Source organism: Antechinus flavipes, chromosome X, assembly GCF_016432865.1.
Source record: "Antechinus flavipes isolate AdamAnt ecotype Samford, QLD, Australia chromosome X, AdamAnt_v2, whole genome shotgun sequence".
Lineage (NCBI taxonomy): Eukaryota > Metazoa > Chordata > Mammalia > Dasyuromorphia > Dasyuridae > Antechinus > Antechinus flavipes.
Window position 1 is genome coordinate 48,384,065 of NC_067404.1, and position 15,268 is coordinate 48,399,332.

Consider the following 15,268-nt stretch of genomic DNA (forward strand, 5'->3'; position numbering starts at 1 on the left):
TTTATCCCAAGAATCAAATGAGGCCTTGAATGCTGTCTACCATTATTATTACTGAGAGTCGTGTCCCTTCTGAGCTACCTACATTCTGTTGGGCCTGTCTATGGGATATCCCAAGTCTCAAAAGCCATTCATTTTAGCAGGATCCATTTGGTTCCTGCACCTTCCAGTACTAGTTCCTGTCTATCCTGAGAGTTTTCACACAAGAGACTTGTCAAAAATAAATCTGGCACATTTTCAATGGACGTGTACTATGTACAAAGCCCTACACTGGGTACTGGGGATACAAAGAATGGAGTTGAGTCCCTGTCCTTGAGAAACTCATTGTCTCCTGCGATGGTTAAGACACATACAAGTAACTAATACTACATTGACTATGGATCATAGGGGAAACTTAAAATCATAATACTATATAAGATATTAGGAGGGAAAAGAGCTGCAGTTTGGGAGACATAAGAGAAGATTTCTTGGAGCAGAAAACATTGGGACTGGGCCTTGAAGGATGAATAGGTTTTTAATGAACAGAAATGGGGAGGCAGAGCAGGTGAAGGTGACAAATTCAGTCACTAAGGAGTAATAGAGTTTGGTAAGAATGAGAGTATGTGTGTTTTAATGTTGCCCCCAGTGCTGTCTTCTTTAACTGCGAGTGAAGAAGTTGGCTGAGCTGTACCTTAACGTTGAAGGAGGGAAAGCCCAATGATGGGTCTAGAGTGATTCTAAAGTAGTCAATTACTCTTTGGCACTGGTGGGCTATAGCATTAACTATAACCCTGGAGGGCCAATGGAACTGCTCTTTCAGGGACCAATATCAAATGAAGGGTCAGCTTTGAATTCTGAGCGTCCTATAGATCTGATTATAGTTCCATGGCTATCCAATCACCTATCTCCTCCATTGCTGAGCAAGAACATTCAAAGAAGCCAATAGCCATAAAGACTGTTAAGAGTAGTGTCAGAATTTGGGATTGGAGTGGTACAATGGATTGATCACTGGATTTAAAGCCAGGAGTTTAGAGCGCATATTCTGAGTTCTCATTCTTACTAGCTTTATGGCATTGAGGTAGTAATTTTCCTCTTAGCCTTAGTTTTTTTTAAAATATTTTTTATTATAGCTTTTTATTTATAAGATATAAGCATAGGTAATTTTTTAGCATTGATCCTTGCAAAATCTCCTGTTCCAACTTTTCCCTGCTTTCCCCCCTTACCCCCTCCAACAGATGACAGGTACACCAATACATGTTAAATATGTTAAAGTATCTATTAAATACTATATTATATATAATATATACATACATATATGTGTATATATATATATGTATACACACACACACACACACACACACATATATATATACACATATCCATATAGTTATTTTGCTGCACAAGAAAAATTGGACTTAGAAATAAGGTAAAAATAACCTGAGAAGGAAAACAAAAATGCAAGTGGACAAAAACAAAGGGAGTGGAAATGCTATGTTGTGGTCACACTCATTTCCCAGAGTTCTTTTGCTGGGTGTAGCTGGTTCTCTTCATTATTGAACAAAGGGAACTGATTTGGTCCATCTCATTGTTGAAGAGAGCCATGTTCATCAGAATTTATCATCATAAAAATTGTTGTTGCTGTCTATGATGATCTCCTGGTCCTGCTCATTTCATTCAGCATCAGTTCATGTAAGTCTCTCCAGACCTTTCTGAAATCCTCTTCTGGTCATTTCTTACAGAACAATAATATTCCATAACATTCATATACCACAATTTACCCAACCATTCTCCAATTGATGGGCATCCATTCATTTTCCAGCTTGTAGCCACTACAAAAAGACTGCTACAAACATTCTTGCATATACAGGTCCCTTTCCCTTCTTTAGTATCTCTTTGGGGTATAAGCCCAGTAGAAACACTGGGTATGCACAGTTTGATAACTTTTTGAGCATAGTTCCAAATGGCTCTCCAGAATGGCTGGATGTATTCACAATTCCCCCAACAATGTATCAGTGTCCCTGTTTTTCCCGCATCCTCTCCAACATTCAGCATTACCTTTCCCTGTCATCTTAGACAATCTGACAGGTGTGTAGTGGTATCTCAGAGTTGTCTTAATTTGCATTTCTCTGATTAATAATGACTTGGAGCATCTTTTCATATGGCTAGAAATACTTTCAATTTCTTCATCCAAAAATTGTCTGTTCATATCCTTTGACCATTTATCAATTGGAGAATGGCTTGATTTCTTAGAGTCAATTCTCTATATATTTTGGAAATGAGGCCTTTATCAGAACCTTTGACTGTAAAAATGTTTTCTCAGTTTATTGCTTCCCTTCTAATTTTGTCCCCATTAGTTTTATTTGTACAAAAGCTTTTAATTTGATATAATCAAAATTTTCAATTTTGTGATCAGTAATGGTCTCTAGTTCATCTTTGGTCACAAATTCCTTCCTCCTGTCTAGGTCTGAGAGGTAAACCATCCTATGTTCTTCTAATTTATTTATAATCTCATTCTTTATGCCTAGATCATGGACCCATTTTGGCCTTATCTTGTTGTATGGTGTTAAGTGTGGGTCAATGTGTAGTTTCTGCCTTGCTAATTTCCTGCTGTACAAGAAGTGTGACTGCCCTGGGCAGATCCACCTAATATTCAGAAGTGTGACTGCATGGGTAGACCCCCTGTTGTGCAGAAGTGTGACTAACTGGGCAAGCTCACCCAATATTCAGAAGTATGTGTGTCCGGGCAGACTCCCGCTGTACAGAAGTATGACTCCCCTGAGCAGACCCATCAACTGTCCAGAAGTGTGACTGCCCTGGGCAGGCCCACCTAATATTCAGAAGTGTGACTGCATGGGTAGAATCGCCACTGTGTAAAAGTGTGAATACTTTGGGCAGATCCCCGCTGTGCAGAAGTGAGACAGCCTAAGTACACCTCCTGCTGTGCAGAAGTGTGACTGCATGGGTAGACCCCATGTTGTGCAGAAGTGGGACTGCCCTGGGTAGACCCCTGCTATGCAGAAGTATGACTGGCTGGGCAGACCCCCGCTGTGCATAAGCATGACTTCCCTGGGCAGGCCCACCCAATATTCAGAAGTATGACTATATGGGTAGACCCCCTGCTGTGCAGAAATGTGACTCTTGGGCAGACTCCCTTTAGTGCAGAAGTGTGACTGTCCTGGGCAGAGTCTTGCTGTGCCAAAGTGTGATTTCCCTAGGCAGAGAACCCCCACTGTGCAGAAGTGTGACTTCTTTGGGCTGAAACCCCGCTTTGCCAAACAACAGCTGCTTTGGGACAAGCTGGCCTTAGTTTTGCTATCTGTGAAGTGGGAATAGTAGTTCTTATACAGTTGTCCTGTGTATTTTACAGTTATCTTGAAGGAAACACTTTGGGAATTTTCAAGTACAGTTTGAAAAGGACTCGTAAAGCTGTTGAAAAGTTTTGACTGCCCTCGGGACCTTTCTACTGACCATAGTTCTAAATGGTAGCCCTCAGTTAGGGCTACCTCAGGGCAAGTCCAGCTGTAAAGCTGTAAAACAAACTATGCTATTAAAACCCTAGTTTCTCATACATCAGCAGTTTGCCTGATCCCTAAGTTCTTCTAGAGATTGAAATACTTCCCTTCAACTGGAATCACCATGATTAGAACTCCATTTGCTTCTAGTCCTTTGGCTCCACAATCCCTAATCTCTTCCCTCAACTACACACTGACTAGTAAGATCAAAGAAAGATGGACCAGTATGATGGAGTGATGGCTTGTTCGCTCTAGTCTCATGTGGTAGTGAGCCATTAAATGTGGGGACTCCTAGCTAGAGGGAAATAAGTCAGGTATTATGTGGTTTCCTTCTTTTCTAATTTTCTTTTGGTTACCTTCGAGTTTCTAGCTATTTCCTTCCCTTCCCTTTCAATTCCTCACTGGAGAAGAGCAATATTTGACATAGATAAAAATGTAAAACTAGATAATATTTCTATGTATCAGGTCTTTCTATGGTGGTGGATAGTATCTTCTTTCATGGGTCCTTTTCAGTTGGTTTGAATATTCATATAACTCAGAATAGCTCAAGCAGTAACCATTAGTCTTTCTTTCTTTTTTCTTTCTTTCTTTCTTTCTTTCTTTCTTTTTTTTTTTGCTGAGACAATTGGTATTAAGTGACTTGCCCAGGGTCACACAACCAGGAAGTATTAAGTGTTTGAGGCCAGATTTGAACTCAGGTCCTCCTGACTTCAGAGCTAGTGCTCTATCCACTGCACCATCTAGATGCCCCTCATCATTAGTATTTGAACAGTATTGCTGTTACATTGTACAATGTTCTCTGGGCTTTCCTTGTTCATTTTTTTCATGCAAGATCTCTCCATGCTTTTCTAATCCACCTGCCCATTATTTCTTATAGCACAGTTGTATTCTATCAAAATCATATATCACAAGTTACTGATCCATTCCCCAATTGATGGACATTTCCTCAGTTTCCACTTCCTTGTCACTACAAAGAGAGTTAGTATAATAAGTATTTTTAGAATATATATATATATGTATATGTATATGTGCATATACATATATATGTGTGTATATGTATATATATACATACACATATACACACATATGTGTGTGTGTGTGTGTGTGTGTGTGTGTCTATGTATAATTTTCCTTTTCCCCTGATCACCTTGGAAGGCAGATCTAATAATAGTATTGCTGGGTCTGTGTAGTTTTATAACTCCAGATTGCTCTTCAAAATAGTTGCATCAGTTTACAGTTCCACCAATAATGTATTAAAGTTCCAATTTTTCTAAATTCCCTCCAATATTTGTCATTCTCCCATAATTTTAGCCAATCTGATAATTGTGAGTTGGCATCTCAACATTGTTTTAATTTTCATGTCTCTAATAAGTAATTATTTAAAGCATTTTTATATGTCTATGTATAGCTTTAATTTCTTCCTCCAAAAACTTTCTATGCATATACTTTGACCATTTTGAGGAATGACTCATATTCTTATAAATTTGACAAAGTTCTTTATATGTTGGGATATGAAGTTTTTATCCTAGAAATTAGCTATGATATTCTTTCTAATTTTATGTTTTCCTTCAAATCTTGACCATGCTGTTTTTATTTGTACAAACCCCTTTTAATGTAATATAATCTAAACTATTTGTTTTACATTTCACAATGCTTTTAAAAAGGCTGAACTCTCACCTGTGGCTCTTCCTTATTCATGAATTCTCCTGTCCAGAAATCTGATAGATAACATATTCCATGTTCTTTTAATTTACTCAGATCTCCTTTTATGTTCCAGGTCATGCATCTATTTTGATCGGGAATTATGTTTTTTTAATATATGTGTCTGCTTGTCCATTCGTTGTTAATGGTGGCTGGATTGTATGTAGTATTAGAGAAATCACTATTGATGCTCATTGGGGATTTTGGAGAATTGACAGAAGAAAACTAAACATTTGATTTGGCTGTACACAGTGATGCTGAGTTCAGTCATTTACATGAATTGCTTAGTTATTGATGCCTATCTACCATGTGGTCTAATAAGAACCATGCATCTCATTACACATGTGTCAGGTTAACTCGGTTTTATATTCTGGGTAATTATCATTATCTAGTATTTGTGTAAGAATGGGACTTTCTGCTTAGGCAACAATCACCCTCTGTTTGCCAGAGTTGGAGAATCCTTTTCATACATGGAGAATGAAGGGAACAAAAGAGAATTTTCATGACTTGAATTTATTGGAAGTTTGTCAGAGTTGTATGGGTGTTGTTCCACTCAATTTTAAAAGACAAAAAATGTATGCAAAGCGGGCAGAGAGCTTTGCTGCTATTGGTGGAAAGATATGGGGTTGTAGTGCTATGTTTCTCATGTTGCTTAAAGCTGTTTTACATCTTATATGGGAAATTTTTTAGTGAGAAAAAATATTTGCACAAATGGCTATGAGAATATCATTAATTGCAGGGTTTCTTTGTAATAAAAAGAAAATAGGTATGCAGTTATTCTCTAAAGTGACTAAAATGGAGTAGCCATCTCTGTTTCCATCACTCGATCAAAATTGGCATTGCCAAAGAATGTGAATTTTACATTTACTGAAATCATACATCAAAGGCATTCAGGATGTGGTCCATGCTCCCACATGCAGCCTACTCCCAAGTGCTGTCTGAAACACACTCAAACTTAATTGGGATATAAATAATGAACAATCAAAATTAGATAATGTTACATTTTCTAAGAAAGTCAGTGTGTGGCCAGCAGAACTCTTTATTTGCTGATTTGTGACTGATTTGTGTTTGTATTTGACTTCAATGCTCATGTAGGATTCTGGGAAGAGGGTGGAGTAGATTAGAAAATTCCAAGCTATTCACATGTCCCCTACAAACAAAACAAAATTACATCTCATGGCAAATGTAAACCACAGATATAACTTGGGGCCAGCAGCCTGACCTATAGGAACTTTCACCTCATGGATAGCCTCAGCAGGTGGTCTGAGTCCAGGAAGACTGAGGGGACCTCTGATGATCAGGAACACCAGCCCAGCTGTGCTGCACAAAAGGGCCAAGAAGGAACCAGCACACTGGTGAGTTGTCGAGGCAGTGGGGCAGGAATACTGCTGGTTGAAGATACTTACAGGAAAGTGGAGCCTTTTGGGTTCTAGGTTAGAAGGGAGAGTTGAAGTGAAGCCAGAGGGACCTTCCCATTCCTATCTCATGATTAGAGGCATTTCCATTAATAAGTTCTCATTAAAATAAGAGAAGAAAAAAGAGAAAGAACCCACCCATAAAAAAGTTACTGTGGAAATAGGGAAGATGGGGATTCATCTTCAGATGAGAAGATTGAAGGGAAAAAAGTAACATTAAATGGCTACCTTCCCAGAAAGATGTTATCTTAAGAACTCAGAAAAGACTTTAAAAATCAAATGAGAGAGATTTTGGGAAAAAATAAGAACCATCCAAGAAAAGCAAGAAGAATGTGAAAAGAAAGTCAGCCAACTAGGAAAGGAGATCCAGAATCTCAAAGAAGAAAATAATTCTTTGAAAATTACAACTGGGTGAGGGAAGCCAATGAAGCTATAAGAAACCAAAAAACCAAAGCAAACCAAAATATAAGAATGAAAAATTAGAAGAGAATGTGAAATATAGGAAAAACAACAGATCTAAAGAACAGATCAAGAAGAGAAAACATAAAAATAGACTACCAGAAACTTATGACCAAAACTCCCCCCAAACCTTGACACAATAATGCAAGAAATTATCAAAGAAAATTGTCCTGAAGTGATAGAAAAGAGATGAAAATAGAAATAGAAAAAACCCACCCACCACTACCTCAAAGAGATCCTACAAGGAACATAGGAATATTGCTAAATTTCAGAACCCCCAGATCAAAGAGAAAGTTTTACAAGAAGCAAACAAAAGAAACACTTCAAATATTATGGAACCAGAGTTAGAATTATAAAGGATTTAACAGCAGCTGCAAAAAGACCACAGGTCCTGTAAATACTATATATCAACAATCAAAAAAATTAGGCCTATGGACAAAATGTCATGTCCAGCAAAATTAAACATAATTTTGAATGAAAAAAGCATGTACATTAAGTCAACTCAAAGATTATTTGGATTTTGTATCAACCACAAAATAATAAGTGTGTGTATGCATGTAGGAATATGTGTTTGTACATATAGATAAGTGTGTGGGTTTATATATGTATATGTATACCTACGTATTACACACGTACATATCTGCTTACCTGCTTTGGGGAGGTGGGAGGAATGAAAGAGAAAAAAAGAATGAAGTAAAAAGTAACAGTAGAGACCAAAAGAAGAAGCTATAAAGAAGCAACAAAAAGATGGACAGTCGTGAATATAATCTCTTATTATTTTATATGTTTTCTTGAAATGGAAATCTTGTTATATATTTTGAATCCTCACTGATGTTCTGCTGTGTACATACAGTGTTTTTTTTTCATTTCTTTCTTTTTCTATTTGTTTCTTTTTATTTTAATTAAACAAAAATAAAACAACTCCTTAAAAAATTGAATTGGCCAAGTGGAAAAGAAGGTACAAAAGCTAATTGAGGAAAATAATTCCTTGACTTCAAGGAGGACTGGCATTTCTAGGGTGAAGCCATGCTGAGCCCTTTTCAGGTCTATTCATCTTCCTTTGGTGTCCACTTGCCAGTGAAATCTCACCTGTGGCTCTGTAAACTTGTAGCATGTGCATTGGCCACATGCTGGTAAAACCATCTTGACATATGTTCTAAACTAGAGAGTAACCAATGGGCTTCAAACCCATTAGTAGATTAAGGGGATGTCTACCCTAAGCATGTTAAGACTTACTCTGGCAGAGTGGGCAGATGAGAACAGTTTGTTCCAGTGGCCATGAAGACAGCTGAAGCAGACTCTAGAACCCTTAGAGCTTGGTCAGACATTGAAAATGCCAAGACCATCCATTGTCTCCTGGGCCATCGCCCATCATCTTGACTTTTGACTTAATACTGGATTTTGATGATTGGGAGAAAGAATGAGGCTGACAACTTTGTATAAATCTACCTCACTTAAATCCAATCCATATACAAATCAAGACATGACCCTATTATGTTAATGGTCTTCAAAAATGCAGAACAAACAACAATAGTGTAATGATTGTGCTTTGCTAGTTTCCTTCTAGTTTACAGGCTAAGAAAATTATGACACCAAGGGAACCCATATGGAAAAGGTTCAGCAGATGTTTTTTCATTTATTCAGCCCTAAACAAATAGGGTGCCCAATTCAGCCCAGACCAGCTCCCCCTTTTCCATTTATTGTTTGATTAAGCCATGTTAATAGTCTAATATTAGTTGATTGTAGACAGAATCATCATTTAAATATAATCTGGAGAAGCAGTTATGTAGTGCTTAAAGATTTGCATAGCATTTTAGAAATAATGTTTTATCCTTACAGAAGTCCTGGGAGATAGGTGCTACTTTTATTTTACAGAGGCAGAAACTGAGGCACGTATGTTATATCATTTTTCCAGGGTCACACTTTTAGGAAGTATCCAAGGCTGGATTTTACTCTAATCTTCCAGATTCTTTGTCCAGTACTCTATACATTGAAACTACTAGCATCCAGACTGGCAGGATACATCAGGTACAATATCATTCAGCTCCTTGAATAAGCATATCCCTTGTGATAAAGAATAAAGAAGAAGGGGGGAAATTGAGTCAAACTAACACACTCAAAGATCTGACGTTATATGCACACAAAAATGACTCCACACACACACACACACACACACACACACACACACACACTCTCATACTCACACATACCCACATAGCAACAAAGAAAACTTGGGAAGAATATTCTCTTCTCTTTTCTTTGAAGTTGAGCCTTGGATATTACGATTTCACAACATTCACTATCAGTGACTTTGTTTTTATTATTCTTTTAATTTATATTGTTTTACTAAGGATTATACCATTCAAAACAATAGATTGTTTTCCTTGTACTTCATTTTGTACCAGTTTATATGTTTTCCCTTATTTTTTAATTTCTATTCTATTCATAGTTTCTTACAAAAGAATGATACCCAATTATATTCGTGCATTATAGGTTCTTTATTTTTCAAATGATGGCCATTTAGAGTGAAAATTATAGAATCTTAGATATAAAGCTGGAAGGGATCTCAGAGGCCATTTTTCTTTTTTGTTTCATGTTCCTACAAAAAGTCCTACAGTAACTTTTGGTTTCTAGAGGGCCTTTGTTTTTGTTATTAACCTCTTTGCATTATATGCCTAGTGGGATCTTCTTCATTCTCTTTACAGATTGTTTTTCTGGGATACTTGGTCAGTTTAGAACTTTCTCGAAATGCATTAATAATGTGTATTTTAACAAGACCTCTTCAACACTGATCCTTCTTGATGCTTGTCGTTCTCAAATCAATTTGTTGGGTGAGAGGTAAAACCTCAGGGGCATTTTGATTTGTCTTTTTTTATATGTAGTAATCTCAACCATTCTTGTCTATGGTTGTTAATCGCCTTTGGTTCCCATCTTGGGAACTTTTGTCCATATTCTCTGATGATTTATCCAGTGGGGAATGCTTCTGGTCTCCTGTATTCCTGTTGATCATATATATTGGATATCAAATAATTATCAGAGCTATTAGATATATAGAGTTTTGTTTCCCACTTTAATCTCCTCCTTTTCTTCTTTTTTGCATGAATTTTGTTCAAGCAAAAATTTTGCAACTTCATGTAATTTAAAGAATCTATTTTATCAAAAAAAAAAGAGAGAATACTCTGATACTTGGCAGGGGGAAAAAAAAAGAATCTATTTTATCTTTTTATAATCTGCTCTGTCCCTTGTTTAGTTGTCTCTACCCTCCATCTCTATGTCTGTCCTGGAATTTTTTTGTGTGTGCATGGAAGAGGTAAATTGAAAGGAAAGGACTCATCAAGAATGATAATACCATCTCTTCTTAGTCCATATGCTGTTAGGCTCAAAACACATAAATATTACAGTGAGAAATAAATATTTTGGCTTATGTTGAGAACTGTTCCATCTAGTTGGTCAATATCAGGTAGGTAAGGTTAATATCAAAGCTATGTAGTGACCTCTCTGGTGTTGGTTACTGGGGGAGGTGAATTGTTGGAATGGGAAAGTGTTGTTGGAATGGAAGGACAAGGGAAGGATTTAAGGGAACTTGTGCCTCAGACTTGTGATCCTTTCCCTGGGGAACTCCAGGCAACTGTCTAAGGCTTAAGTAAGGAAGCTGAAACCAGCACCAGTAACATCTTAGCAACAACCTTAGTGTGAAACCTCAATTCACAGTGGGCAGATGCTGAATGGAAGTCGCTGTGTTAATAGGAATAACTAAAATGGAGAAAAGTAGTACAACCAATTTAGTATAAATTGGAAGGAACCAAGTACAGGAAGCTGAAGAGAGAGTGAAACTTAAAATGGTTGGTAACCAGGGAAACTGCATTGAAAGGAACTCAGAACCCTTACTAGCTGCTAGTTTGCTGGGCTCCCTGTGAGCAGTATCATTTTTCCTGTTGTTGGTGAATATTGCTGGCCCCATTCCCATCTGCTTTATAAAGGGGCAGGATTGTCATGAGGCCTCAGCCAATGTCAACCCCTAATTGTCATCTTGAAACAATTTCCCACAGGGCTCCTGAGCAGAAGTTGAGCTGTGCCACATAAATCTGAAGGGGTCATGTAGATTTTGGAAATGGGGAAACAGAAGAGGATATATGTAATATAGGTAGGGGTTGATGGCAGAGAATAGATGAAATTGGACATCTTTTGTCAATGAAGAATCTTTGAATATGTGTCTTCTAAGTGAAATAACTCAGCAAATCTGAATATTATGCAGAGCCTGGTTTTTAAGTGGTTAGCCTTTGTGGTCTTTTGTTTTGGAGTGAATTTTGAACACCTCAGAAATTCCAATTAGGAGTCCTCAGGCCTGGGCCTAGCAAGCAGAAATCGGATTTGCTCATCACTGGCTTTTGTTTTGCTCCACCAGAAACTGGCAGCCTGGCAGAAATCTACAGGCTTTGTGAGATCCTGATGACAGTAATGTAGCTGATGGAGAGAGACATCTAAGGCACAGGGACTTCAAGATGGAGAGATTCTTCAACTCATTAAAGAAAAGAGGCAAAATGCTATGTTTATAGGCAGGCATTTCCCCACTTGAAATGGAAACTTGAGCCTCTAGCACAAAAATGTATTTGGCAAGCATGCTTCTGTACTCTAGATGCCAGTTAAAATAGACATTTTCAAAAAAAACCCTCTCTCATCTGTCCTAATTGCCAAAGGAGACCAGAAATTAAGAGAAATTCCAGCGAAATAAGAACTTTGTGGTTTTTCATAACCAAAGTTCACATGGACCCTTGAGAGAAAAGCAAAAAGATACTCCATTGACTTTTACATGTTTGTCTCTTATAGAGAGAAGAACTTTCCAAAGGCAAAAGGATGTCTAGATTTCGTACCTGGCTTTTTCTCTTTAAAAGTAATTATGACCTCTCTCGCCATTCATTAATCACAGTTATATTCATGAGTATGTTGCAAGTGTGCATTTATAGAGGAAATAAATCCCCACACATTCTAAACCCTTAGTTTAGAATTCTTAATTATTCAGAAGTAGACTGGGAAAACATTTACCTTGTGCTATCAGTGAAGAAAATAGTTTCCAGGAAGATAAATACTGGGGGAGTCTAAGACAAAAAAAGTTAACCAGTAAATGCCCTTAAGCATTCTCCATTAGAGGAGGGGAGAGGACTCTAAAAAGTACTTACTAAAAAGTAAGTAAATACAATGTAGTTCTTTTTCTTTACTTTTTTTTATTAAATCTTTTTATGTTCAAAACATATGCATGGATCATTTTCAACATTCACCTTTGGAAAACCTTGTGTTCCAATTTTTTCACTCTCTTCCCCTCACCCCCTCCCCTAGATTGCATTAATCCAATATATGTTAACCGTGTGTAGTTCTTCTATACATAATTCCACATTTACCATGCTACACAAGAAAAATCAGATGAAAAAGGGAAAAATATGAGAAAACAAAAGGCAAGCAAACAATAACAAAAGAGTGAAAATACTATGTTGTGATATACACTTAGTTCCCTGTTTCGTCTCTCTGGGTGCAGATGGCTTTTTCATCACAAGACCATTGAACTGTCCTGAATCATCTCATTATTGACAAGAGCCATGTTCATCAGAATTGATCATTGTATAATCTTGTTATTGCTGTGTATAGTGATCTGGTTCTGCTCATTTCACTCAGCATCAGTTCATCCAAGTCTCTCCAGGACTCTCTAAAATCATCCTGCTGATCATTTTTTATACAACAATAATATGCCATTGCAGTCATATACCATAACTTGTGCAGCCATTCTCCAAGTGATGGGCATCCACTCAGTTTCTAGTTTCTTGCTACTACAAATATTTTTGCGCTTGTTGGTCTCTTTTCCTATTTTTATGATCTCTTTGGGATACAAGCCCAGTAGAAAAATTGCTGGATGAAAAGATATGCATGTTTTGATAGCCCTTTGGGCGTGGTTCCAAATTGCTTTTCAGAATGGTTCAATCAGTTTGCAACTTCATCTTTTTGTCATCTTAGCCAATCTGAGGGGTATGTAGTGGTATCTCAGAGTTGGCTTAATTTGTATTTCTCTGATCAATAGTGATTTAGAACATCTATTTATATGACTAGAAATGGTTTCAATTTCTTCATCTAAAAATTGTTGATATCCTTTCACCATTTGTCAATTGGAGAATGACTCATTGTATTCTTATAAATTTGAGTCAGTTCTATATATATTTTAAAAATGAGGCATTTATCAGAACTTTTGAATGTAAATTTCCCCCCATTTTATTGCTTTCCTTCTAATCTTGTCTGCATTGGTTTTGTTTGTACGAAATCTTTTTAATTTAATATAATCAAAACTATCTATTTTGAATTTAATATACTCTAGTTCTTCTTTGGCCACAAATTCCTTCCTTCTCCATAGATCTGAGAGGTAAACTATCCTTTATTCTTCTAATTTGCTTATAATATCACTCTTTATGTCTAAATTGTGAACCCATTTTGACTTTATTTTGGTGTAGGGCCTTAGGTGTGGATCAGTGCCTAGTTTCTGCCACATTAATTTCCAATTGTCCCAGCAGTTTTTGTCAAATTGTGAGTTCTTATACCAAAAGCTGAGGTCTTTGGGTTTGTCAAATACTACATTGCTGTAGTCATTGACTATTTTGTCCTGTGAACCTAAGTGATTGACTACTCTATTTCTTAACCAGTACCACATGTTTTTGATGACTATTGATTTATAATATAGTTTTAGGTCTGGTACAGCTAGGCCACCTTCATTTGCATTCTTTTTCATTAATTCCCTTGAAATTCTTGACCTTTTGTTCTTCCAGATGAATTTTGTTGTTATTTTTTCTAGATCAGTAAAATAGTTTCTTGGTAGTTTGATTGCTATAGCACTAAATAAATAGAATAGTTTAGGTAGTATTGTCATAATTATCCAATTCAATTGACTTATCCAAGAGCACTTGATAATTTTTTCCAATTGTTTACATCTGACTTTATTTGTGTGGAAAGTTTTATGTAGTTTTGCTCATATAGTTCCTGACTTTGCCTTGGCAGGTAGACTCCCAAATATTTTATATTATCTACAGTTGTTTTAAATGGAATTTCTATTTGTATCTCTTGCTGCTGGACTTTGTTGGTAACATGGAAATGCTGTTGATTTTTGTGGATTTATTTTGTATCCTGCAACTTTGCTAAAGTTGTGAATTGTTTCTAGTAGTTTTTAGATGATTCTCTAGGATTTTCTAAATACATCATCATATCATCTGCAAAGAGGGATAATTTGGTTTCCTCATTACCTATTCTAATTCCTTTAATCTCTCTTTCTTCTCTTATTGCCAGAGCTAGCATTTCTAATGCAATATTGAATAGTAATGGTGATAATGAGCAACTTTGTTTCTCCCACTGTCTTTTTTGGGAATGATTCTAGTTTATCCCCATTATATATGATGCTTGCTGATGGCTTTAAATAGATGCTATTGATCATTTTAAGAAAAACTCCATTTATTCCTATACTCTAATGTTTTTAGTAGGAATGGTTATTGGATTTTGTCAAATGCTTTTTCTGTGTCTCTTGAGATAATGATATGATTTTTGTTAGTTTGATTATTGATATTGTCAATTATTCTAATAGTTTTCCTAATATTGAACCAGCCCTGAATTCTTGGTATATAAATCCTACTTGGTTCTGGTGTATTGTCCTGGGGATAACTTGCTGTAATCTCTTTGCTAATATTTTATTTAAGATTTTTGTGTCATTATTCATTAGGGAATTGGCCTATAATTTTCTTTCTCTGTTTTGACCCTATCTGGTTTATGTATTAGCACCATGTCTGTGTCATAACAATAATTTAGTAGGATTCTTTCTTTCCCTATTTTTCCAAATACTTTCCATAGTATTGGAATTAATTGTTCTTTAAATGTTTGGTAGAATTCACATGTAAATCCATGTAGTCCTGGAGATTTTTCCTTAGGGAGTTAATTAGTAGCTTATTCTATGTATTTTTCTAAAACGGGACTATTTAAATAAATTATTTCCTCCTCTGTTAATCTGGACAATCTATATTTTTGTAAGTATTCATCCATTTCATTTAGATTACCATATTTATTGACATATGGTTGGGCAAAATAACTCCTAATTACTGCTCTAATTTTCTCATCGTTGAGGGAAAGTTCACTCTTTTCATTTTAGATTCTAACAGTTTGATTTTTGTCTCTACTTTTTAAAAT